This window comes from Coptis chinensis, chromosome 9, assembly GCF_015680905.1.
Source record: "Coptis chinensis isolate HL-2020 chromosome 9, ASM1568090v1, whole genome shotgun sequence".
NCBI lineage: Eukaryota > Viridiplantae > Streptophyta > Magnoliopsida > Ranunculales > Ranunculaceae > Coptis > Coptis chinensis.
The window spans coordinates 15439393-15467107 of record NC_141464.1 but is presented as its reverse complement, the minus strand read 5'-3'; the positions used below and the strand labels follow the sequence as shown (position 1 = coordinate 15467107).

General features: G+C 38.4%; 11 pseudogenes; 1 reads left to right on the top strand and 10 right to left on the bottom strand.

Moving 5' to 3' along the window:
* The first annotated feature begins 211 nt into the window (after positions 1-211).
* LOC147475004 (leucine-rich repeat extensin-like protein 6 pseudogene) lies at positions 212-2156 on the top strand (annotated as a pseudogene).
* A 22218-nt stretch (positions 2157-24374) lies between these two features.
* LOC147475003 (5S ribosomal RNA) lies at positions 24375-24493 on the bottom strand (annotated as a pseudogene).
* A 113-nt stretch (positions 24494-24606) lies between these two features.
* Positions 24607-24725, bottom strand: LOC147475002 (5S ribosomal RNA; annotated as a pseudogene).
* A 115-nt stretch (positions 24726-24840) lies between these two features.
* LOC147475001 (5S ribosomal RNA) lies at positions 24841-24959 on the bottom strand (annotated as a pseudogene).
* A 360-nt stretch (positions 24960-25319) lies between these two features.
* LOC147475000 (5S ribosomal RNA) lies at positions 25320-25438 on the bottom strand (annotated as a pseudogene).
* Positions 25439-25557: 119 nt separating this feature from the next.
* On the bottom strand, positions 25558-25676 carry LOC147474999 (5S ribosomal RNA; annotated as a pseudogene).
* A 359-nt stretch (positions 25677-26035) lies between these two features.
* LOC147474998 (5S ribosomal RNA) lies at positions 26036-26154 on the bottom strand (annotated as a pseudogene).
* A 111-nt stretch (positions 26155-26265) lies between these two features.
* On the bottom strand, positions 26266-26385 carry LOC147474997 (5S ribosomal RNA; annotated as a pseudogene).
* A 117-nt stretch (positions 26386-26502) lies between these two features.
* Positions 26503-26621, bottom strand: LOC147474996 (5S ribosomal RNA; annotated as a pseudogene).
* A 359-nt stretch (positions 26622-26980) lies between these two features.
* Positions 26981-27099, bottom strand: LOC147474995 (5S ribosomal RNA; annotated as a pseudogene).
* A 332-nt stretch (positions 27100-27431) lies between these two features.
* Positions 27432-27550, bottom strand: LOC147474994 (5S ribosomal RNA; annotated as a pseudogene).
* Positions 27551-27715: the final 165 nt, after the last annotated feature.

The following is a 27715-nucleotide window of genomic DNA, read 5'->3' as shown; positions in this document are numbered from 1 at the left end:
AAGCTCAAGTCTCACGAGCTAAGTCAAAAAAATCTACTTCCAGTTTACTGGGGGTTAAATCTCTCTTCAAGAAAAAGTACACAAAACTGACCGAGTATTATGGTGGTTCCATTGATAAAGAATTCTATTAACAAGAACTATGTCCGAGCATAATAAATAGTCTAAGCGGTAATGAAATCAATAAGGGTTTATTCGTGAAAACCCCCCATTTTATGACATGTTTTTGTGTTTACCCCCCAAATTTTGAATCATCACAAAAGTCCCCCCACTCCGTCTTGGCCCCGTTCAGAAATCATCCATATTTACTCTATTGCCTAAAGTACCCTTGGGGGGTAAACACAAAATAAAAAAAAATCCGTCCAAGCCCAACTAACTAAACTAAACAACGAATGGGTGTATAGGATCACCCTCGCCCTCATCTTCTTCCTACCACCGAACCAGCAAACCCTAACCACAACAAATCCAACTGTTATAAACTTTATACATTTTTCTTTCTTTTCTTTGAGTCGACTCAGCATCTTCCCCAATTGAAACCCAAAAACTAGTAACACCATTATGACTCAGGACAGTAATATGAACTAAAAACCATCTAGATTTATACTTCTTTGTTACCATGTGAAAGTCAAACTGAATTCAGATTATCTGATGATCATCAAGAGCAAGAGCAATTCTATATTCACGTTCTAATCACTTCCATTCGTTTTAAATTGTGACATAGTCAGTTGTATTTGTTGATTATACCACATACTTTATTAAACTTAACAAGTCATCGACTCTCTTATATATTACACGTTCACTCAATAATCAAACCACAGAGAACATTCCAAGGATAAAAGCACATCTGTTCTTGTTCGTCTTGAAAATGATGAACTTACATCTTAGTCTGGGCCTCTTTTTTGTTCTTATTTTTCCTAGTTCCTCTCAACAAGCTTCCCTAGATCTCCTTAATCCAAGACTATTAAAAGCTTTTGATGCTCTTCAAGCATGGAAACATGTGATTGTCTCGGATCCAAAAAATTTCACTTCCAATTGGTATGGCCTAGATGTTTGTAATTACAATGGCGTCTACTGTGCACCAGCCCGAGATGATCGTCACATAATAACTGTTGCAGGAATAGATCTCAACCATGGTAACATTGGTGGCTCACTACCAGAAGAACTTGGATTACTTACTGATCTTGCTGTTTTTCATATCAATTCTAATCGCTTCTGTGGAACCATACTCAAGAGCTTTCAGAACCTACGTCTCCTCTATGAGCTTGATGTGAGTAACAATCTATTTGCAGGTCAGTTCCCTGAAGTAGTCTTATGCCTCTCTTCTCTAAAATTTCTCGATATTCGTTACAATGACTTTAAAGGTGATGTACCAAATAAGCTCTTCGACATGAAACCGGATGCACTCTTCATAAACAACAACAAATTCGCTTCACTTGCCAAGTAATATTGGCAATTCACCGTATCGATTACTAGTCTTGGCAAACAATGACCTTAGTGGTTGCTTTCCTTCAAGTTTAGCAAGATTAGGAAATACTCTAAATGAGATAATTCTCATGAATAGTGGGATAACCGGATGTTTGCCACCAGAGATTGGTTTGTTAAAAAATCTAATAGTTTTCGATGTTAGCCGCAACAAGCTAGTAGGCTCATTGCCTGAAACAATGGGTAATATGAAGAGTTTGGAGCAACTGAATGTAGCATATAACAAACTATCTGGTGAGATTCCAGCAAGCATATGTACATTGCCAAACTTGGAGAATTTCACTTACTCAAACAATTACTTCTGTGGCGAACCACATAGCTGTCTCAAACAAAGAAGTATAATGGTGTTGCTGGTTTTTGGGTTTCAATTGGGGAAGATGATGAGTCGACTCAAAGAAAAGAAAGAAAAATGTATAAAGTTTATAACAGTTGGATTTGTTGTGGTTAGGGTTTGCTGGTTCGGTGGTAGGAAGAAGATGAGGGCGAGGGTGATCCTATACACCCATTCGTTGTTTAGTTTAGTTAGTTGGGCTTGGACGGATTTTTTTTTATTTTGTGTTTACCCCCAAGGGTACTTTAGGCAATAAAGTAAATATGGATGATTTCTGAACGGGGCCAAGACGGAGTGGGGGGACTTTTGTGATGATTCAAAATTTGGGGGGTAAACACAAAAACATGTCATAAAATGGGGGTTTTTCACGAATAAACCCAATCAATAATATCAACTATCTATCAAACTCAACACTAAGCAGTATAGAATATATATCCCAGACTCATCATTAAAATTAATTTTTCTCATGGTACTGATATAGAAACAAAAATTGTTTTTGAAAACTAATTTTTGAAATTCATTTCTCAAGTACACCCTCCCCCTACTTATGCATGCATTGACCTCAATGTATAAAGAAGTAAATAAAATAGATGAGAAAAAGGTAGGATATTACCATTGATGTCGAATATCAATATTTTGATCTTTCTCTGTCATATAAAGGTTAAGCTCACAAAATAGAGAAAATCAAATACAATTAGTTCAAATCAAAATTAATCCTCATAATCAGCATTAGTTCTCATAATCATGTATCAGTATTATTATTGTTTTTATTTATTTTTTATTTATTTTTATTAGGTGTTTTTACGTCAGATCCCCAAGACGTAATGTGAGTTTTTTAAAGTCAGATTCTCAAGACTTTTGAGTCCTTTATAGTAAGATCCTCAAGACTAGTATTCCCACCCACTAGGTTTAACTTTTGTAGGGATTCTTCCGATCTCTCTCAGCAATTGATTTACAAAAATATACCTTGTACCAACAATTTTCTCTTAATGGTTATAACCCAGGACAAATTTCAGAATGGCAATTCTTGCACCAACCTAGCTTATGCACTCTCCTCTTACGTGCAAATGAACTTTTATCGAACCTTACGCGAGCGATAGAAATAATCTTCCTTTGAAGGTCAACGGGGAGCAAATCCTACAAACTAACAGGTGGTGAACACTTAGGTTTCCATTTCAAAAATGATCTCTCGACAACATGCTTACTTCCTATAGACATTTTATAGTCAGTCTACTAGAGTTATGAGACTTTGACTCCGGCGCTTGCAACTCCTCTCAGTAAAGGATAAAGTTATGAAAATATGAAGGCCTGGCTATCGGTGACACTTATACTAATGAGATCCTAAGGAGTCTGCAAGGTTACAACGCTTGGCTTCCTCATGCAAAAAACTTAAACTAGACAGAGTAACATGTTCAGCAAGACATAGAATGTAATCTTTAAGGTGTGTAGGTAACTTACCCCAATTTTCCGCTTTAACAGTGGTCTGATAAATCGGATCCTTGAGAAAAATGGCCTCCACGTCTCCAGTATGTAACTCCAGAAAAGGCTTCAGTCGATGAGCATTGACTTTGAAACGAATCCTTTTCTTTATGTCTTTTACTTTAATAGCTCCAAAAGGTGTGACATGTCTTACTACAAACGGTCCCGTCCATCTAGATCTCAACTTTCCAAGGAAAATTTCTAAACGAGAGTTGTAGACCAGAACCTTCTATCCAGGTTCAAATTCTCACTTCAGAATTCTTCTGTCATGTAATGCTTTAGTCTTATCCTTGTAAATCCTTGACTTATCATAAGCATCACTTCTCAATTCCTCTAATTCACTGATCTGAAGCTTCCTCCTTTCTCTTGCCTGATCTAGGCTGAAATTCATCTCTTTCACTACCCAATAGGCTTTATGTTCTAACTCAACAGGTAGATGACACGCATTTGCATATACCGAGCGATAGGGTGACATCCCTATGGGTGTTTTGAATGTTGTTATGTATGCCCATAGTGCATCTTCGAGTCTAAGAGACCAGTCTTTCCTAGAAGGATTAACTGTCTTCTCCAGAATACTATTGATTTCCCTATTCGAAACTTCTGCTTGACCATTAGTCTGAGGATGATATGGTAAAGCTAGCTTGTGAATTACTCCATACTTTGCCATAAGATTCCCAATTATACGGTTATAGAAGTGAGAACCGTTATCACTGATGATGGCTCTCGGTGCTCCAAATCTTGGTAGAATATTCTTCTTCAGAAAGTCCACGACGACTTTATGATCGGCGATCTTTGTAGGAACTGCTTCAATCCACTTTGAAACATAGTCCACAGCCAGCAGAATATAGGTGTAACCAAAAGAAGGCGGAAATGGTCCCATGAAATCTATACCCCATACATCAAAGATTTTTGAGATAAGGATCGGTTGTTGAGGCCACTCGAACCTTTTCGAAGTCTTACCCAAAAATTGGCATCTTGGACATACTTTGCAATAAATAGTTGCATCTTTAAAAAGAGTAGGCCAATAGAATCCAGCTTGTAATACCTTGTCTACAATACATTGTGGGCCAAAGTGTCCTTCGCAAGGCTGATCATGACATAATGATAGAATGGATTCCTATTCCGATTCTGGGATGCATATTCGAATAATCTGGTCCAAACACTTCTTGAATAAGTATGGATCATCCCAAAAATAATATATGGCCTTTGAGTAGAATAAATCTTTTTCTTGCTTGCTCCAATGCGATGGTACTTTGTCGGTCACAAGATAATTTGTGATGTGGCCGTACCATGGTACTCCTGATATATTGAACAACTGTTCATTAGGAAAAGTCTCACAGATTTCTAAATTGTCTTCCGTATTCTCCACTAGTAATCTAGAAAGGTGATAAACAACGACATTCTCTGTTCCTTTCTTATGATGTATCTCCAAATCAAATTCTTGTAAAAGTAGTATCCATCGGATCAACCTAGGCTTGGCATCCTGCTTAGTGAGTAAATGATGCAAGGTAGCATGGTCAGTATAGACTATTACCTTTGAACCTATAAGATATTGACAAAATTTGTCAAGAGAATAGACGACGGCTAAAAGTTCCTTCTCAGTGGTAGAATAATTAATCTGAGCTCCATTTAGAGTCTTGCTAGCATAATAGATTGTGTACGACACTTTCTTGTCTCTTTGTCCTAGAACTACTCCTATAGCATAGTCAGATGTATCACACATGATCTCAAACGGCTAGCTCCAATCGGGCGCACAAATGATTGGTGCTGAAGTGAGTGCTTCCTTCAACTTCATAAATGCTTCGACGCATGAGTACATTATCAAAATCAAAGACAACATCTTTCCCTAATAGATGTGATAGCGGTCTTACAATTCTGCTGAAATCCTTGATAAATCGACGGTAGAATCATGCGTAACCTAGGAAGGCACGTATATCTTTGACAGTTCTCAACTTGGGTAGATAATTTATAATATCAATCTTCGCTCGATCTACTAGAATTCCTTCCTTTAAACCTTGGTGACCCAGCACTATCCCTTCCTTTACCATGAAATGACACTTTTCCCAGTTCAGAACTAAGTTGGTATCGCAACAACGTTTAAGGACTAAGAAGAGATGGTGTAGGAAATCCTCAAAAGATGATCCAAAAACTGAAAAATCATCCATAAAAACTTCCAAGTATTTCTCTACCATATCGTAAAAAATACTCATCATGCATTGCTAAAAAGTGGCCGGTGCATTGCATAGACCAAAAGGCATACAATGGTAGGCGAATGTTCCGAACGGACATATGAATGTGGTCTTCTCTTGGTCCTCAGGGTGAATATGGATATGAAAATATCTTGAGTAACCATCAAGAAAGCAGTAATAAGCTTGTCCAGCTAATCTTTCAAACATCTGATCGATGAAAGGCAATGAAAAATGATCTTTCCTTGATGCGCTATTCAGCTTCCTGTAGTCGATGCAAACTCTCCATCCAATCTGAATCCTCGTTGGAATCAACTCATTGTTCTCATTCTCAATCACTGTGGTTCCGGACTTCTTCGGCACAACTTGAACTGGACTAACCCATTGACTATCAGAAATAGAGTAGATGATGCAAGCATCAAGGAGTTTGACAACCTCTTCTCGAACTACTTCCTTCATTTTTGGATTGAGTCTCCTCTGTGGTTGCTTAGAAGTTTTGGAAGCCTCTTCCAAATGAATTCTATGTTGAACTATCATAGGGCTGATCCCCTTAATATCATCAATTGTCCAACCAATAGCTGTCTTATATTCCTTTAAAAGTGTTACTAACTTAGATTCCTGCTCCTCAGTCAAATCTGATGCAATGACTACTGGGTAAGTTCCCAAATCTCCCGAGAAAACATACTTGAGTGTAGACGGCAAAGTCTTCAATTCTAGCTTAGGCGGCTCCTTCTTAAGCTCTTTAGATGGTCCATCAGGCATAGGTGATTCAAACTTTGCTTTGAACTTGCTGTCATCCATGACAGGTGATGAATCTAAAATCGCATTGATTGCCTGGACACTAAGTTCCTCACAGTTTGAGTCTATTAGAGTTTTCAACAACTCATCAGCAGGATATGAATAAGTCAGATAATCCTGTGCTAACGCTTCAATCAAGCATACCTCGTTCACAGCACACACCTCTTGTGGTTGCTGTAACATATGGAAAACAGTGGTCTCGACTCTCATATTACCAAAAGATAACATCATATTACCGTTTCAACAATTGATGAGTGCATTTGCAGTGGCCAAGAATGGTTTGTCTAGAAAGATTGGTATCTGCCTACCAGATGTAGGTTCTGTGTCGAGTATTATGAAATCAACCGGATAATAGAAATCTTCGATCTTGACTATGACGTCTTCAATTATTCCTCTAGGTATCTTCATTGACCTATCTGCCAACTGTAGAGTAACATCAGTCGGTTTAAGATCCTTCAACCCCAACTTCTTGTAGACGAAATATGGTAGAAGATTCACACTGACACCCAAATCTAATAAAGCTTGATCCTCCAAAGAATCTCCAATTCTGCATGTAATAGTGGGACTTCCAAGATCTTTTAGTTTCACAACCGCTAGATTCTGTAGGTACGATGAACATCTTTGAGTGATAAAAGCTTCTTTCAAAATGTTGGTCTTCTTCTTCACTAGATCTTTCACGAACTTGGCATACGAGGAAACTTGCTTGATGGCAGTCAGAAATGGGATATTAATCTGTAAATTCTAAAATACATTGCAAATCTCCTTATACTGGTCATCCTTTCTGGTATTCACTAGTTTTGAAGGAAATGGCGCTGGCGACTTCTTTAATGTAGGTTCTCTTCTTTCGGCTTCGGTTGGCTTGGTAACAGATAGTGGAGTGACAGGTGGAGTCACTCGTGATGGCTTCTTCTTACTTACTTCCATAGTAGTTTCTTTAGCTTCTCTCTCAACAGTTACTTCAGCGGGTGGCACAACACTAGATATATCTGGAATGTTAGAACTGGGTGGGATGGTGGGAACATAAGTTACCTCAGGCTCCGTAGAATCTTTTCTTGGTTCATAGACAATCTTGTTATCAACCTTCTTGCCTGACCTCAGAGTGGTGATAGCATTAACTTGGTCATTCGACTGAGTAATCTCCAGGTTATCCACTTTCAAGACACCTCTTCCTTTCGGATTTGGCTTCGGCCGGCTTGGTAATGCTCTTTTCGATCTTTCTGTCAAGGTGACAGTGATTTGCCCTATCTGACCTTGAATGACACTAAAGTTATTCTCCAGTTTCTGGGTTCTTTGATTTGTCTATTTCAGCTCATTGACAATGGTGATGATAACTTCTTCCAGATGTATTGAACTAATTATTTCTTCAAAAAGAGTTGATGCTATATGCCTTTACATTCGTATCCAGATAGTACGAACACTCTTCAGTGGTGTGGCCTTCATCAGAACATAGCTTACAAATGACATAACAAGGCTTGGATGGCTGCGGTTTAGCTTGGAAATTGTTTGCTTTTGGAGGATTCATAGAGAACTGATCAAACTTCTTGTTCAGAGTTTCAAGTCCTGTTGACAAGCTTGCCATAATTGATAGCATCGCTTGATTTGGGTCTTCACGAATTTGGTTACCAAATTGCTTCGGCACACCCTCCACTCTAGCTACATCCTCATTGTTGGTACTCTATTATTGAGTGTCTTCAGCTAAATTCTCGAGAAAGTTGTAGGCTTCCTCTCCATCCAATGATGTAAACTTACCTTGATGCATTGATTGTATCATCTGCTTGTTCATAGTAAAAAGTCCTCGAAAGAAAAAATGAGCCAATGTGCTCTTATCATAACCATGATGTGGACATGAGACTAGCAAATTATTAAATTTTTCCCAGCTTTGATGATATTCTTCAATCACCTTCCCTTTGAAATTATCGATGGCTTGCTGCATGGCATCTGTCTTCTGGGGTGGGTAGAACTTGTTCAGAAACTTTGTTCTCAACTTCTCCCAGTTGTTGATTGAATTTTTCGACTGTGCAGTTAACCATTCAGATGCTTTACTTTCGAGTGAGAGTGGAAAAAGAATTAACTTGATACTCTCATCCCTGATATTCTAGTTCTTGAAAGTTCTAGGACTGATAGAAATTTGTTGATGTGAACATAAGGCTGAATATTGTCTGAACCATTGAACTTTGGAAGCATAGAGATTACTGATGCTCTAAGCTTAAACTGGTTAGCTTCCGTCTCTGGAAAAACAATATCTGCTGGGTGGGTCTCCAATGATTGGCGAATAGAAATCACTCAACTTCTTCTTTTGTTGTGCTTGCATGGGTGGGATAGCTTCAAGATTATTTGGGTCCATAACACCTCCATCATTGCGTTCGGCCATTGTATCAATCTCATCTAGTATTCTTGTGAGTCGGTTGTTAAACCATGTCCACTATTGTGTTCTTACCGGACGATTATATGGACGATGGGGCATACACTAGAAAATGCTATGCGAAAATGACGAAAAACTATCCTACTATGCTTGAATGCAATTAAACTAATATGTAACTACTTTAAATTATACTAAAATACAATTATACTAATTTTTTTGGATTTTTAAAAAATAAAATAAAACTACTTTCCTTCAACTGGGTTGGGCTTCGCCGCTAGTATCTCGCCCGTTGTCTAAAGCTGTCTCTTCTAGGGTTATGGTGAATCACTTGGATTGCTTAAGTACCACTGCCCACAGACGATAGTCTGTTTGTCAAGATTCAGACAAGAAACACTAGAGTTTGATGTTTCACTGTGTCTGCTTGCAACTTCAATTGTGGAAAAGATCCTAAATGCAATTATACTAGAAAGCAATAAAACTAAACTACGATGCAACTAAACTAAGAATTAAATAAAAAGAATAAAGATTCGACTAACCTGGATGGGAGATCTTGTCTTCAAGATGTCCTTCAAGCTTCTCTCTCTCTCAAAAGGATGGATGATGTGGCTAAAATTACCTTAATATCCAAACTTCTAATCTTGAAAGAAAACGTTAAACATAAACAACTTAAAACGGCAGCGGCGCCATTTGACACGTGCTCCTCGGGCTATAATTAATTATATCCCTAGCAGCGGCGTCATTTCACATGTTGTCTTTTTGTGTGTATGAGATGGTATATGGATGATGTAGATAGATGATGGTCGTTGAACAAAACAGAAGCGTATCAAAACCTAAATATCCCTCAATAAGTAAAGGATGAGTAGGGTATCGTTCCACTTTTAAGTGTATGTTATAGGAAGGACAGGACTGAAAAAGGGGTTTGAGGGATCAAAAACTATGATTGTAGAGATTGTAGATTCTAATGTTAAACTAAACTAAACTAACTAAACTATTAAGAATTTATAGGATAGGGAATTCAAGAGATTAGAATCCACCGATACCTTTGATCTGTGACCTTCTGCTTCATGGTTGTTCTCACAAGTAGACTACAATTAGGCAATCAAGCGAGTGTTGATGCCCTCTTGGACAAAACATCGTTAACGAATAAGTCTACTTAAGGTTGTTCCTATGTTTATGCTATTAATATCTGCTTTTATTTTATGAAAGCTCAGGCAGCCATTCAATGTATTACTGAGAGCAACATCAAGGAGTACTTCCTAATAGGGCGGACATTCAATAAATCACCACTTAAGACAAACACAAAGAATACTTCCCTAACTCTAAAGAACTACACTACTAAAAGAAAAGTAAAGAACACTAGCATGATATTAATATTGAAAAACATAAACCCTTTTCTATACTTCCATCCCCTGGTGTTGGCAATGGAACTAATAACTAAAAACATAAAGAACTAACCTGATTGGAGAACACCATGAACCAGAAGAATCATCAAACCCTGAACACCGGCTTCATCTCCTCCATTGAAGGAGCAGATTAGCCTTCCATGAAAAAGGAAGAACACGAAGAACAAGAAGAAGAAGAGTCGAAAAACATAAGACTAGAACAACTAATTTATTAAAACTCGACTAGTTAAAACCGAATCTTTTATTATTAATCTCTCTCTGCCTCAAGTTCTTGAGACAAGAATGTAAGTGAATTGGCGAGTTTCATGAGGCACTTAAGTCCTCTATTAATTGGGGTTACAATGAGTTCTAGAAACATCCCAAACTGTGGCTTGTTTCCTATTACAAATCAACTTCCTTCAAAGTCCAACTTCGTTTCCAAAACTATAAAAGAGGTGGGCTACAATGTCGGTTCATGCATCTGGATGCATGATCCTTGCGTCCCAGACGCAAGAGTCGCATCCGGACGCACGGGCCTTGCATCCCACATGTGAGAGTTTTTTTTTTCTCTTTTGCTCTATCCTTCTTTCCTCTTTTGCGGGCTTTGGTCCAAGCAACGAATCCTTTTGCCTTATGCTTCCAAATAAGCTTTAGAACAGGTCCAAGTCGCAACTTTCATAGCTTCAACTCCTTGGCTTTTTCCATGATTGTCCACGGGCTTCCCATGTGATCTTTAATGCTCCGAATTGCTCCGTTTTACCCATTTTTCTCTAATATTCTACAAAACACTCTTTTTCACCTATAGAATCATAAAACACGACTTACAAGCACTGTTAGTCCACTAAAATGGGTAAACAAGAGGTATAATCGAGGGTTAAAATGCACTTTTTGGGCACTTATCACATATGCTAATGCGTTGGCATGTATATTCTCTCCACGACCTAGATGAGCAAACCTGATCTTAATGAACTTGCTCGCCTTTCTTTGTAATACCTCCAAATACCTCACCATTCTTGGGCATCGGGCCGTAAACCTTCCATTCACTTGACATATCACCAAGTTGGAATCAGAATAAATTGTCAGTTCGCTCACACCCAGATCCGCTACCAAGTCCAACCCTGCTATCACCGCTTCGTACTCTAACTCATTGTTCAAAGTCGTGAACCCCAGCTTCATCGACAGCTCTAGTCGATTATTCTCTGGTGTTTCCAATACCACCCCAATTCCATTCCCTGTATCGGTAGCTGACCCATCTGTAAAAACCCTCTATTCGTTCTGCATATCCCAAAGGTCTAAAGGGTCATGGATGTTGTCGCCTTCCTATTCCATAATATTCTCTTCCCCCTAAGTAGGGTCCTCGGTAGGGAACTCTGCCAGGAATTCGGCCATAACTTGTGCCTTTTCCGTGGTCCTGATTTGGTACTCAATGTCATAAGAATTCAGTATCACCGCCCATTTCAACATTCTTCCTGATTTGTCAACCTTCAAGGCCTATTTAAGTGACAACTTTGTCACCACAATTACCGAGTGAGCATCGAAATAAGGTTTTAGTTTCAACGCTAAGGAAATCAATGCCATGGTGAATTTCTCGATCCTGATGTATCTCATTTCTGCGTCTAACATTATTTTGCTATGAAAGTAAACTAGCCTCTTTGCCTTGTCTACTACCTTTATCAACAGTGACACCCCCAAATATAGATACAATTTCTCCCTTTGCCCTGGACGCGATAGGATCAGGGCCTTTCCTAAATAATCCTTTAACTCTTGGAAAGCCCTTTCACATGCTGCGGTCCACTGAAAGTCGGTTGTCTTCCTTAAGAGGAGTTATAAAAGTTTACACTTGTCTGAACACTTCGCGATGAATCTATTGAGGGCTGCAATTCTTCCGGCCAACCTCTAAACCTCTTTCACAGTCTGTGGTAACTGCATTTGCAGTAAAGCCCTGATCTAATTCGGGTTTTCTTCTATTATGCGATATGTAACAATATACCCTAAGAACTTTCCGGACGTCACCCCAAATGTACATTTTTTCAGGTTTAACATCAGCTTGTGTTTTCGCAGTATAGAGAATGTTTCACTTAACTCCGCCAGATGTTCCTCCTCGGTCATACTCTTTTCTACCATGTCATCTATGTAGATTTCCATACCTTTTCTGATTTTTCTCTCAAACATCTTCTCCGCAATTCTCTGAAATGTTTCCTCTGCGTGTTCTTCAGTCCAAAAGGCAATCTGGTATAACAACAAATTCCCCCTTCTACTATAAATGCGGTTTTCTCCTAATCGGGCTCGTACATTACCACCTGTTTGTACCCCATTGACGCGTCCATGAAGAAGAAGATCTTTAATTCAATGGTTCAGTCTACCAGTTCGTCGATCCACAACAAGGGGTAGGAATCCTCCGGGCACTCCTTGTTGACATCTGTGAAATCGACATACATCCTTACTTTCCCGTTCTTCTTGGGAACCGCCACTATGTTTGAGAGCCATTCTGTAAACTGGCATTCACGGATTATCCCGACTTCCTTCAGCTTTTGTACCTCCTCTTGGATTCCTTGCACATACTGCGGTTTAACACCCCTCATCTTTTGCCTAACGGGTCTTGCACCTTCTCTCATATGCAGTCTGTGAGACGCGAACTCAGGATCCAGTCCCGCCAGGTCCTCTATTGACTATGCAAACACGTCGTTGTTTTCTGTCAAGAAGGTCGTCAACCTTGCTTTCCATTCCTCCGGTAAACTGGCCCCGACGGGTACAAATTTCTCTTCCTCCACAACGCCTATATTCTCAGTCTCAATCTTATCCATCGTCTTTGCACCGTCGGTCATTTCCTCAACCTCGGTCACGGCCTGTAGTTGCTATGCTAGGAGTTTGCCCTTCCCTAACATATCCTTCTCTAGTGCGCGGAACAAACCTTTAACTATCAACTGGTGAATGTTTTGTGTCACAACTTGATCTCCTCTTATCTCGTACATTCCCCCGTTGGTGGGGAAGCAGATTACTTGATAGTAAGTGGATGGGATTTCCTTCATCTCATGAATCCATCTTCTTCCCAGGATGGCATTATATTGCGAGTTGGTGTCTACTATCACAAAGCGAGTAAATACAGTCACCGGTCCCACAGTCACGGTAGCATTAACTCCCCTATTGGCTCTGTCATACTGCCATTGAACCCAAACAAGTTAGTCTGGGGGACTTCATCTGTTTCTTTTCGATGCTCATTTCCTCCATCGTGTCCCTTAATAACAAATCCACTGAGCTTCCACAGTCTATTAACACCCTCTTCACCATGTACCCATCGTTATCGTGATCACCAGTGCATCCTCATGAGGCGAGATTACTAATTCCAGATCCTTTCAGGTGAACTCTATCATTCCCTCTCCCATGGAGGCTCCCGGAATTGGCCGCAAAATACTCACAACCTCATTTATCTACTGCAAGCTGGTCGTCCTCCTTACCTTGTCCCTGTGGATGTTCCTCCCCAACGATTCTCCACTAAAGATGATGTGATTGTACCTAGGATCTTGGCCACTACCGACTCTCTTTCGACTGGGCGTACCTCCTTCACAAACTCCCTCAGCATTCTCTTTTCTATCATTCTCTCCACCAGCCATTGCAACGTGAAACAATTGTTGGTTGAGTGATTCATGATATGATGGTATGCGCAAAACAGCTTCCCTTCCAATTCCCTAGGAGTACTTCGCGGCCCTTTATAGTACTACTACCCCTTGATTAATGGCAAGATTTCCTCCAACGGCTTGTTCAAAGGCGTTGAATTTATTTTGCGGTATGGCTTCCTCTCTCGGATGTCCCTCCTAACTTGGTCTCAGCCTCTTTCTGCTTTATGTGTCTCTCCCCTATAGGATCCCCCTTCTCTTGCCACAGCTTTGTCTCTACCTTCTCGATCCTCCTGTCCTACAATCTGCACTGATTTCTCTGACTTATTGGGTTCATTTGTATTTCTCTGCAAGATGTCCTCACATATGTACCTTTCGACCTTCGGATACAACGCGTGTAATGTAGTGACTTCGATTTTGGTCATAGATTCATGGACCCTAGTTCCCTGCTTCAACCCATGCTGGAAAGCAATGACCGCAGTATGCTCATCCAAATTTTCCACTCGTAGGGTCTCTTCCTTGAATCTACACAAAAACTCCCGAAGTGTCTTGTTGGATCTTTGCTTGACATTAAAAAGATCAGCAATGTCGACCACCCTCCTTTTCTGATGAATGATGTGGTCCACGAATGCCTACTCCAACTCCTCGAACTTACATATACTTCGCGACACCAATCAATAATACCAGTCCGAAGCTCCCCCTTTTAGGCTGGCGGGAAACATCATACAGTTGAGCCCATCATACTTGCTCTCTTGCCACAGCGGCATCTGTTGCATAAAGTGGGGTAAGTGGTCTGCAAGATCACCCTTCCCGTCATATCTCTCAAACCTTGGTTGTGTGAACCTTTTAGGTACCTCTAAGTTCAAGATAGAATCAGCTAGCGGGATCTGATTAAGACTTGCCACCACCTTTTTCGCCACGCCTTGGTTCTCCCTTTCCGCCGGATAGTTTACTTCTCTATCCTTTCCAATCATTACTTGGACTACTTCCAGCGTGATGCCTCCCTTAGGTTCATTCCTGGTCTATGAAGAGCTTCCTCATACTTACCCTCTACTTCATTATTTTATGGTTCTCCTGTCTCTGCTTCCCCCTGTGTGGTTTCTCTTTCTCTTCTCAGTTCTTCATTCTCATCTCTCAACTTCACTACCTCTTCTTGTAGAAGTCTTGTTGCTTCTGCCGTTGTATCTTGCACCTCCTCTTCCATTTCTTCCATCTCAACACTCATGGTTTCTTCCTTAACAGCCTCAGCCCTCACCTTTTTGGGTCTCCCTCTTCCTCTTTTAGCTATTGTAACCATACTATAACTTTCTATTTTTACCACTAGATCGCTGGCCAACTCGTCCCCATAGACGGTGCCAAATGTGTTACACACTAAGAACTCCCTCTCTCTTAACCCAAAATTACAGCTTCTCTCCTTGTTTTTCACCTCTTTCTTTCTTTTTTCAGTCTTTTCTCTTCTCCCCTCTATCTTTCTCTTTATATCTCTTCCATCTCTTTCTCCATTCGTTGGTCTCTTTTTCATAACTTGGTCGCTGACTCTTAACCTCTCCTTTTAAGGATATCCTTTTTCTCTACAATGTTTCTCCTCTTCTCACTCTTACTCTGCCCCTCACCTAGTCACCAACACCCCTTTCTCTTTTGCCCATCTGAGGCCCACTTCACTTTAGGTTCCGCAGACTCGCTATCGTGCATCTTGTTTCTCCTCCCTTATCCTGCCTTCGGTCTTCAGACATCACCCTCATGGGTCATGAAATAAGCTGATACACATGGTTCAGCAAATTGAATTTGTTGGTATGAGTAAAACTAAAATAAAATATATAGTACTACATTCATAACAACTGCACTATTAGACCTCGGGGCGAGTGTTAACTTACTCCATTTTTATTTATATAAACAACTAGGTCTAACAAAACTTCAACCAACCAAAATGACTTTACAGCTAGCCGATCATTCTATTAAGTATCCCAAGGGTGTAGTTTAAAATATTCTGGTCAAAGTTCAAGTCTTTTACTACCCAGCTGACCTCATTATTCTCGACACAGAAATTGCGCATGATTCTATTCCCATCATCTTAGGGCGTCATTTCTTGGCAACCGCTAATGCCCAAATCAATTGCCGGATGACTCAGTGACTCTTTCCTTTGGAAATCTTTTTGTGGAAGTGTACGCACAAAAATGTGTACGTAGGTCTATGAAATTGATTTTAGAGTCGCCACTAACTTTATTAAGGAAAAGTTGAGTAAAACCTATGTGAAGGACTAGCCCTCGAAACTAGATGATTATTGGGTTTGAGAGTCAAGGTACGATGTGGGAAGGTGTTAGGCACCCACGCTCGCCTAGTAAAACCAGCCTTACTTCTATTGAGGTGTAATGTATTAAAATAGGTGAATGAAGAAAGGTTGAAATTTTATTACGAAATTGGATATATGATCTTCGCTAAATTATTTAAAAGCAAATAACTATATGCTAGAGTAAAACTAAAAAACAAATAATCCTAATATGCAATACTAATTAAAATAAAAGAGAAAAAGAAAGATGTCACCTTGTATGGAATGTTGCCTCATACTTGATTGTTGATTGATTAATTGATTGTTGATGAATGATGATGAACTTGATCTTGAAATGACAACTTTGATTTTTGGATTGAAATAGGTCATTCAGGAGAAGAAACAATTTTTGGTGAAAAGGTGCTTCAACTCAGGATCGAAAAGAAGAAAAGAAGGCTAAAATGAAGAACACTCAAGAAAGGAAAACAACTAGGCTATTAGTACTTAATAACTAGCTGAAGATCCTTAGCTCTAAATAATTAGTTCCAGATTATTAGCTTCAAATCACTAGCTTCAGATGTTTTTTTATGAGTGAATGAGACCCCTATTTATAGTGTTTGGGCGTGGATTCCAATATGGTAATGAGTTTGATCCAAAGGCTGAGTGTTGATTAAGAAAAAATTCAATGGCTTGATATTTTTCTGGATGCACCTCCTAAATCTGGCCCTTGATTCAAGAGGTGGAAAGAAAGGTGTGATCTTGGCCCATGATTTCTAGGTTTTGTAGATGGATTATGGCAAAAATACAAACCCTAGACGTGCTCAATATTCCCACAATCTTGAGTTTCCAAACATGGCTCCAAAATGGCATATTCTTTAAAATATACTTGATTTTAAGGATCAAATCAAATCAAACAAATAATGAAGGTTATCTAGGGCTTTGGAGGCTTGAGAATAGTCTAGAAACCCTAATGAAAAGGTCCAAGACGATCTAGATCCACAGCCGATGAGCACATGTCCAAATCCAACCAAAAAGGCCCATTTTGACCATTTTCTTAACACTGCAAATTCCCTTTGACTAGGTCAAAATTATGCAAACTCTTCTTCACAAAAATTGTTCACTAATACATTAGGTAGGCCCATGAACTCTTAAAAATACCCTTGGGTCGAAATCTCACTTCAAAAATATATTGCACTGAACAACGTGCACCACGGGCTGAAAAGGGATAGGGCAAGATTAGGGTTTTTGAGATCCAAAAGATACCTAGGCAAGCTTGTACTCATTCCGAAGGATTTTTTAAGGGAAAATCACATATAAAATAATCTCATCCAAAGAAAGAGTGGAAAATTCGGAATTTGGGCTCCAAAGGGTTACAGGGGCATTTTGGTCATTTCCAGCTCAAAATTCAAAAAATAACGAAACTTCTTCCATAGCTAGAACATGATGAGAAGAGTCTAAAGATGCTAATAGAAGATGAAAAGAAAGAAGTTTGATGTAGAAATGAAGACTCTGGAATGTAAATCACCTTATATGATCAAATTTAATTCAAGGCAAAATCGTAAATGAATTATACTTGGGGTGCAAAAATGGGGTGTCTACAGTTGCCCCTCTTTGGCGGAGGTTGCTTGCAACAGAACGGCAAAGCCATGGAAACACACTATTTTTGCCAAGCTCCAGCCAAAATATCTCATGCAATTTTTGAAAATTCATTTGAAAAATATTTTTGAAAGAGGGCATTTCCCTGGATATTTGAAATCCTCAATTTTTTTCAAGTTGTTTGTGAAAGCACGGTTGAAAATGGTTGTCACTCAAGAGAGGATGGTATCCTACTTTACAAATGCGTGTTTTACGTCTTACCTTTTTTCAGTAGTCAACCAAAGGTATCACTCCTTCTAATGCATGTATTTTATGTCTTGTTACATCAGTGTATAATAGGATATATAATGGCGCTCAGGCCAAGCACTTAGGCTAAAAATGGTGATGGATAAGGATGAACAACTTTTTGAAATCAAGGGACAAATGTTTTTTGAAATTTGGTATTTTCAAATTAATTTTGAAAAACTGGTGAAATCAAATGGATATATCAATTCATTCATGATTTTGACTTAGATTAAAGATTCTCATATAATGGTGATAACCAAACACTGACGAAAGACGTACTCACTGGAGAGAGCTAGAAGATCCACTGGAGATAGGAGATTCTAATAATGAGGGAAGAAGACACAAAAGAACACTGCTAGGGAAGATAAGTAACTTGCTGTAGATGAAAGATGGATGCTGGGGATGGTGATATTCAAGTTCAATCAATCAATCAAGTACGTTCAAGTATACTTGGATTGGAAAAGACTGCCATTGTGAGTTCAAGCTGATCCATCCATGAGGTTGTCAGTAAGATCAACGTTGTTCTTGCGAACAATTTTAATGTTGCACAATGTGGTTACCGAAATGATATTAGTGATCAAGTGGTTGTCAAAAGTGCGATGAAGAAAACAAAAACTTTGATGAATATTTTATCATATTGAAGGGTAAGAACCCCATGATATTAGTATTCATCATTTATTTTTATTGCTTTGAAAAGTTTTTTTTATTTTTTATTTTTTTATTATTATTATTTTTGGGTCAAACTTAGTCAATTGTCAAAATTGAGTCAAACAGGTCAAACTTGTCCAAACCGGGTTGAATAGGACCGAACCTCAGTGACAAATGTAAGGGCACCCGACCTTCCTTGCTCGTGTTCCCACCATATCATTGTATTAAAACAATTTTCTTTATCAGGGAGCGACTCTAGAGGACAAATCGGCCGAAAGAGAAACTCTAGAGGGCACGTTATTTTTGTAATCACTCACAAGGACCGAGTGGATGAAAGTTCAAGTTTACCCTTGACGCGAAATAAGAACAGCTCGGGTAGATGAAAGGTCAAGTATACCCCTGAAGAAAAAAAATAAATGGCCCGACCCAACTGAAACAACCCGATTATGAACATTGATTGTTCATACCCACAATAGGTATGAACAATGATTGTTCATACCTATCCATGTATGAACAATAGCTATGAACATTGATTATTCATACCCCAAATTATGAACATTAATTATGAACAATAGCTATGAACAAAACAGATATGAACATTGATTGTTCATACCTTCTTTGGGTATGAACAATCCGTGTTCATACCCAAAAGAAACATGAACCCAAAACAGATATGAACATTGATTGTTCATACCCAAAATAGACATGAACATTGATTGTTCATACCTATTGGAGCTATGAACACTCATTGTTCATACCTTTAAACATGTATGAACAATAAATGTTCGTAGCCCCAATTATGAACATCAGTTATAAACAATGATTGTTCATACCTATCCATGTATGAACAATAGCTATGAACATTGATTGTTCATACCCCAAATTATGAACATTAGCTATGAAAAATATGTATGAACAAAACAGATATGAACAATAAATGTTCACACCCAAAACAGATATGCACATTGATTGTTCATACCTTCTTTGGGTATGAACAATCCGTGTTCATACCCAAAAAAACATGAACCCAAAACAGATATGAACATTGATTGTTCATACCCAAAACATATATGAACAATAAATGTTCATACCCAAAACAGACATGAACATTGATTGTTCGTACCTATTGGAGCTATGAACACTCATTGTTCATACCTTTAAACAGGTATGAACAATAAATGTTCATAGCCCCAATTATGATAATCAGTTAGGAAAAAGGATATAAATAATATGAAAATTAGTTATAAATAAAGAAAATATAAATAATAATAAGAGAACACATTAAGAACACCAATATTTAACTTTCATAAACAAAATATCATTGTGCACAAAAAAATGTTTGTGCACAAAAAACACCACAAAATATCTAGAGTCGCTCCCTGTTCATAAACAAAATATCATTGTGCACAAAACACACCATAAAATATATTGTTTTTTGCCTTCCTCACATTAATTTAGTAAAACATTCCCTTTCTAAAATCTCACAATCATTCAGCAAACATTCCCTTCCTATAATTTTCCTGAAAATCATGATTTTCTTTACTCCAACTTCTCAGCAAGTCTGAAAGCATTCTGCATGCAATGTGAGGGCGCAGCTTTTGTATTTCCTCTTCATTTATAAATTGATAGAAATCCATATGACCTTGTTCATACAAAATTTCCATCATTTTACAGATATGGAGCCCACAATCAATGCTGCAATTTAGAGAATACACAATCAATGCTAAAATATAAGGAATCATTGTATTCATACGTATTGGAGTATAAACAAATATTGTTCATAGTTCTTATGGGTATGAACTATGATTGTTTATAGCTATCTAATGCATGAAAAGTCATTTTTCATACCTATTGTATACCTAAATTTAGAGAGTACACAATCAATTTAGAGAATACACAGTCAAATCACAATCATTTCTAAATATGACTAATCATTGTATTCATACCTATCTGAGGCATGAACAACCAATGTCCATAGCTATCTGAGGTATGAACACTCATTGTTTATACCCAATAGGTATGAGCAATCATAGTTCACACATGTAACACATAAATAAATAATTACCTATTATTTTGTTGCGGACATTTTGGTGAAACTATTCTTCCTTTATTACTGACAAGTTGGATTTTCAAATCCCCCTTTTCTGATAAGATTGTTTATTGACTCAACTAGTACCTTCTTCTGCAAAATTAAAATAAGTTATTTCTTTATATTTTAACAGAAAAAATTTTATATAATTTAAGTGTTTAATGTAGAACTCACAAATTCTTTTGCAACTTCCAACCCCTTTTTTGTCTGGCTTAGGGAGTTGAAGTAATACCATCTTGCTTGTTGTCCCTCCACTAACTCCAACACAAGAAGAGTCCAATGATTGTCCGAATGAATTGGAATGGCAATGAATTTCATATTGAAGTCGATGCTCTTCAATATGGTTTCCAATCCTACTTCTTCCAACAATCTCTGTGTCAACAATTGTGTGAAATAATAAGAATGTGACAATAATAATAGATGACACAATATTTTTTTTTTATAAAAAATTAACCTTGGAGTTTGCAGATACTAGACAAGTCTCTGCTTTTCCAGTCTTCCTTTGTTGAAGTTCTATCGCCCACCAGTCAATGACCTGTTGAATGGATAAGTGTTTTTTAAAAATTGGCATCACATAAATAGCTTATGACTATGAACAATGAATGTTCATACCCATTGCTGGAGTATGAACAAATAATGTTCATAGTCCAATTGTGGTATGAACAATGAGTGTTCATAGCTACCAGATTCTTGGCAAGTTGCTCGAGTATGAACAATGATTGTTCATACCCATTGCTGGAGTATGAACAATGATTGTTCATAGTCCAATTGTGGGTATGAACAATGAGTGTTCATAGCTAAAGACTATGAACAATAATTATTCATAGTCCAATTATGGTATGAATAAAATTTACCTGGTGATCAATTTCTCTATCAAAGAGAATATCTTCAACTAGAACACCTTGAATTTGTAATGTTCCATTTGACCAAGCAATAACTATTCAAAAACCATAAGAAATAACCATTAGTCAAACAACATATTTACTCAAAATATTATTTTTTGGTATCTTAAACTTACCCACTGTCCGCAATTTTGAAGAACGTGTCAATGACTTCTCGATGGGTTTCTTCCAAACCCATATAGTATCGACACGTCTTCAGGTCAAACAGAGAACGAACGGTACTGTCATCAACAAGAGTTTGCTTGCCAGTGTCACCTTTCTTCTTATTTTTTCGCCCATCTCCAGTGAAATCCTCGCCAATCACTTTACTTTTCCTTTCTTTATTTTGCTTCACTTGCTTTACAAGTGAGCAAGGTTTCTTGGCTCCCTCGACATCCTTCTCCTCATCTTTATCTGAAGGTGACAAGGTTAGGCGTAGATCAAATGATGGACCATCAAAGGGTTTTGCGGCATTCTTACTCTGCTGAACTTTATCCGCAACTTCAATTGTGACTTCGTCAGAATGCCCCTGCTGCACTTTAGCCACTACATCCGTGACTTCATCAGGATGCACCTGCTGTAATTCTTTAGATGGGGGGACTTCATCAATTACTTCAGTTGTGACTTTGTCAGAGTGCCCCTGCTGCACTTCAGCCACTACATCTGTAACTTTATCAGGATGCACCTGTTGCAATTCAATAAGTGGGTGGACTTCATCCATTACTTTAGTTGTGACTTTGTCAGAATGCACCTGCTGCACTTCAGCCTGGTGGACTGCATCCGTGACTTCATTAGGATGCCCCTGTTGCACTTCTTTTGGTGGGTGGACTTCATCCATTACTTCATTAGGTTGCAATTCAACCTCATCAGACATATCCCTCTCTTGCTTCTCCTTTAACTTTTCCTTTAACTTTTCAATTTCATCTCTGGAAGACATAATTTGCTTTTCAAGCTCAATGACCCTCTCCTTCAGTTCTTTGTTCTCCAGTTTCAATGCATCAATATTTTCTACAGTAGGCTGGACTGTTACTTCATTGTTTGTGACTAAATCACTATACATGTCATGAAGTAAAGTCGTTTCAGCCTCCGTTGCTACTTCAGCATCAACAATAATCTGACTTGCAGCTATTTTTGTTATTGGTGTCTTTCGGAACGCATCAATCAAGGTCTTCAAATTCGACCTTGCACACCTCGGGAATTTGGTTTCATGGTCCTCTACCTTCTTGATGACTACAGAGTGCTCACAAAACCAAAACTGCAACGCACGTGACGAAAGCCATATTAGTTTACACACCAATAAACCAAACATTAAACCAATCAATGTTCATACACTAATAATATATATGAACATTGGTTGTTCATACCCAACAATAGCTAGAACATTGGTTGTTCATACCCACTAATAGCTATAAACATTGGTTGTTCATATCCACCAATAGGTATCTATGTATGAACAATCATTGTTCATACCCACCAATAGCTATGAACATTGATTGTTCATACCCACTATTAGCTATCCGCCAATAGGTATCCATGTATGAACATTCATTGTTCATATCCACCAATAACAATGAACATTGAGTGTTCATACCCACCAATAGGTATCCATGTATGAACATTAAATGTTCATACCCACCAATAGCTATGAACATTTATTGTTCATACCCACAAATTGTTATAAAAACATACAAACAACCATAAATTAAGGATATTGAGTTAAAGAATATACCAAAAACATTATAGTGCATCCATTGATCGTCTGTATTTTTGCTTCTTTGTATTCAATGGCAGCATCAATTAACTCCATGTGTATAGTAGTTGGCCAAGACAGACTTCTAAGTGTATTTAAGCTGTCAATAGCCTTGATCAATGGCCATGATGCTCTGTAATTGGCATTGCTAAAGAAACATTTAACCAACATGAAAAGCGACCATCAGCCTTGCAATATCTTCAGCTGCAGATTGCTCATCAGTGGTTGCCAAAGTCCTCATTATGCCATCTTCAACATGAGACTTGGAATACCTGGTGTTGCCATCACCAAAGTACTTTTTAATGAAGCTGGTTTTCTTTTCATCATCTCCAACAGTCCTATTTAACAGAACCAAAGTATCTGTGATAGGCAGCCCAAACATGAGACTAACCTCCTCTACAATTAGCTTTACTATTTTTTTACCAATCTCAAATTCCTCCTCATGTACTGATTTGAAATTGTCCAAGAGATAGAATATTTCTTTGTTTGGCTTGAATTTGTTTCCTTCAACAATCCCACTGTTGTATAACTCATAAAACATAAACCAGAATGGTGTCTTCTTCATTTCATCAACATACTTTTTTGGAATTCCCACTTCTTTAAATTTTTGTACCAAACTTATCATGTGTGAGAAGGTACATCGCAGCTGCACAGGTGCTACTATGCTACCTTTAACATTCTCTTTCTTATCTTCCTCATCTTCTCTCTCTTCCACCACCTTCCCTTTCCTAGTATTCTTAACCACAACCTTCCCCCTACTAGTATTCTTGACCACAACCTTCCCTTTACTAGTTTTCTTTGTCTTTAGTTTTTTCGATTGGCCGGCAGCGCTGCTCGACTCCGATTTCCTTTTTTTGGATGCAGATCTCAAACACAACATTTTGTTTGGTGTGTGTCAGATCTCAAAGATAACTTTCTACTCACACTTCAACTCACAGGGGACTTATCAACTTTCTTCTTCTTCTCCATATTGCTTTTCTTCCTTCCTCAGATTAAGGACTGCAAATAATTGAAGGTCAGACAGTACTACTCTCGCCCAAGCACACTTAACTGTGGAGTTCTGATGGGATCCGGCGCAATAGTGCTGGCATGATCACACTCGAAAGAATTGGTGTTTTACATGTATTTGATGAAACTCATGTTCGAACTTGCGCTCATTTCTAAATCGAAACAAACCTCGGTTTTCTTATTACAAAAAAAAAAAAAAAAAAAAAAAAATTGCAAAAAAGGGGTGCAAGACAAGGACTTCCCAGGAGGTCACCCATCCTAGTACTACTCTCGCCCAAGCACGCTTAACTACAAAGTTCTGATGGGATCCGGTGTATTAGTGCTGGTATGATCGTACCAGAAAGTATTACGGTTTTATTTGTATTTGACCCAACTCGTGTTCGAATTTACTCCTCGAAACAAACCTAGGTTTTCTTTTTACAAAAAAATTAAAATAAAAAAATAGCAAAAGAGGGGTGCAACACGATGACTTCCCAGGAGGTCACCCATCCTAGTGCTACTCTCGCGCAAGCACGATTAACTACGGAGTTCTGATGGGATCCGGTGCATTAGTGCTGGTATGATCGCACCCAAAAGTATTACGGTTTTATTTGTATTTGACCCAACTCTTGTTCGAATTTACTCTGATTATTAAATAAAAACAAACCCCGGTTTTTTTTTAAAAAAAAAAAAAAAAGAGCAAAAGAGGGGTGCAACACGAGGACTTTCGAGGAGGTCACCTATCCTAGTACTACTCTCGCCCAAGCACGAGTAACTACAGAGTTCTAATGGGATCCGGTGCATTAGTGCTGGTATGATTGCACCAGAAAGTATTAGGGTTTTATTTGTATTTGACCTAACTTGTGTTCGTATTTACTTTCATTTTAAAATCGAAACAAGCCTCGGTTTTCTTTTTACAAATAAGAAAAAAAAATATTGCAAAAGAGGGGTACAACTTGAGGATTTCCTTGGAGGTCACCCATCCTAGTACTACCCTCCCCCAAGCACGAATCACTGCTAAGTTCTGATGGGATCCGGTGCCTTAATATTGGTATGATCGCACCCATAAGTATTGGGGTTTTATTTGAATTTGACCCAACTCATGTTTTAACTTACTCCCATTTTTAAATCGAAACAATCCTTGGTTTTATTTTTACAAAAAAATTAAAAAAAAAATTGCGAAAGAGGGGTGCAACAATAGGACTTCCCAGGATGTCACCCATCCTAGTACTAATCTCGCCCAAGCAGGCATAACTGCGGAGTTCTGATGGGATCCAGTGCATTAGTGATGGTATGATCGTACCCGAAAGTATTGGGGTTTTATTTGTATTTGACCTAACTGGTGTTCAAACTTACTCTCATTTTTAAATCGAAACAAACCTTGGTTTTCATTTTTTAAAAAAATAAAATAAAAATTGCAAAAGATGGTGCAACACGAGGACTTCCGAGGAGGTCACCCAACCTAGTACAACTCTCGCCCAAGCACGCTTAACTAAGGAGTTCTGATGGTGTCAGGTGCATTAGTGCTGGTATGATCGCACCCGAAAGTATTGGGGTTTTATTTGTATTTGACCAAAACTGTGTTCGAACTTACTTTCATTTTTAAATCGAAAGAAACTTCGGTTATCTTTTTACAAAAAAATAAAAGAAATAAATTGCAAAAGAGGGGTGCAACACGAAGGACTACCCAGGAGGTCAACCATCCTAGTACTACTCTCGCCGAAGCACGATTAACTGTGGAGTTCTGATGGGATATGGTGCATTAGTGCTGGCATGATCACACCCGAAAGTACTGCGAATTTATTTTTATTTGACCCAGCTCACGTTCTAACTTACTTTCATTTTTGAATCGAAACAAACCTCAGATTTCTTTTTACAAAAAAAAAAAAAAAAAAAAAAAAGAGGCTGCAACGCGAGGAATTCCCAGGAGGTCACCCATCCTAGTACTACTCTCCCCCAAGCATGCTTAACTGCGGAGTTCTGATGGGAACCGGTGCATTAGTGCTGGTATGAACGCACCAGAAAGTATTAAGGTTTTATTTGTATTTGACCCAACTCCTGTTCGAACATACTTTCATTTTTAAATCGAAAGAAACCTCAGTTTTCTTTTTACAAAAAAAAAATGCAAAAGAGGTGTTCAACACGAGGATTTCCTTGGAGGTCACCCATCCTAGTACTACTCTCCCCCAAGCACGCTACACTGCGGAGTTCTGATGGGATCCGGTGCCTTAGTGCTGGTATGATCCGCACCCATAAGTATTGGTGTTTTATTTGTATTTGACCTAACTCATGTTTGAACTTATTCTCATTTTCAAATCGAAACAATCCTTTGTTTTAGTTTTACAAAAAAAAAAAATAATTGCAAAAGAGGAGTGCAACACGAGGACTTCCAAGGAGGTCACCCGTCCTAGTACTACTCTAGCCCAAGCAGGCCTAACTATGGAGTTTTGATGGGATCCGGTGCATTAGTGATGGTATGATCGCACCCGAAAGTATTGGGGTTTTATTTGTATTTGACCCGACTCGGGTTCGAACTTACTCTCGTTTTTAAATCGAAACAAACCTCAGTTTTCATTTTTAAAAAATATAAAAAAAAAATTGTGAAAGATGGTGCAACACGAGGACTTCCTAGGAGGTCACCCAACCTAGTACAACTCTAGCCCATGCACGCTTAACAGTGGAGTTCTGATGGTATCAGGTGCATTAGTATTGTTATGATCGCACCCGAAAGTATTGGGGTTTTATATGTATTTTACCCCAACCGTGTACAAACTTACTCTCATTTTTAAATTGAAACAAACCTCGGTTTTATTTTTACAAAAAAATAAAAAAATAAATTGCAAAAGAGGGGTGCAACATGAGCACTTCCCAGGAGGTCAACCATCCTAGTACTACTCTCGCCCAAGCACGATTAACTGCACAGTTCTGATGGGATCCGGTGCATTAGTGCGGGTATGATCACACCCGAAAGTACGGTGGTTTTATTTGTAATTGACCCAACTCGTGTTTGAACATACTTTCAATTTTAAATTGAAACAAACCTCGGTTTTTCTTTTTACAAAAAAAAAAAAAAAAGGCAAAAAGGCGCTGCAGCGCGAGGAATTCACTGGAGGTCACCCATCCTAGTACTACTCTCCCCCAAGCTCGCTTAACTGCGGAGTTCTGATGGGATCGCACCATAAGTATTAGGGTTTTATTTGTATTTGACCTAACTCGAGTTTGAACTTACTCTCATTTTTAAATCGAAACAAACCTCGGTTTTTATTTTTGAAAAAAATAAAAATAAAATTTCAAGAGAAGGGTGCAACACGAGGAATTCCCAATAGGTCACCCATCCTAGTACTACTCTCTCCCAAGCACACTTTACTGTGGAGGTCTGATGGGATCTAGTGCATTAGTGCTGGTATGATCACACCCGAAAGTTTTGGAGTTTTATTTGTATTTGACCCAACTCGAGTTCGAACTTACTCTCATTTTTAAATAGAAAGAAAAATCGATTTTCTTTTTACAAAAAAATAAAAAAAAAAATTGCAAAATCGGGGTGTAACACGAGGACTTCCCAGGAGGTCACCTATCCTAGTA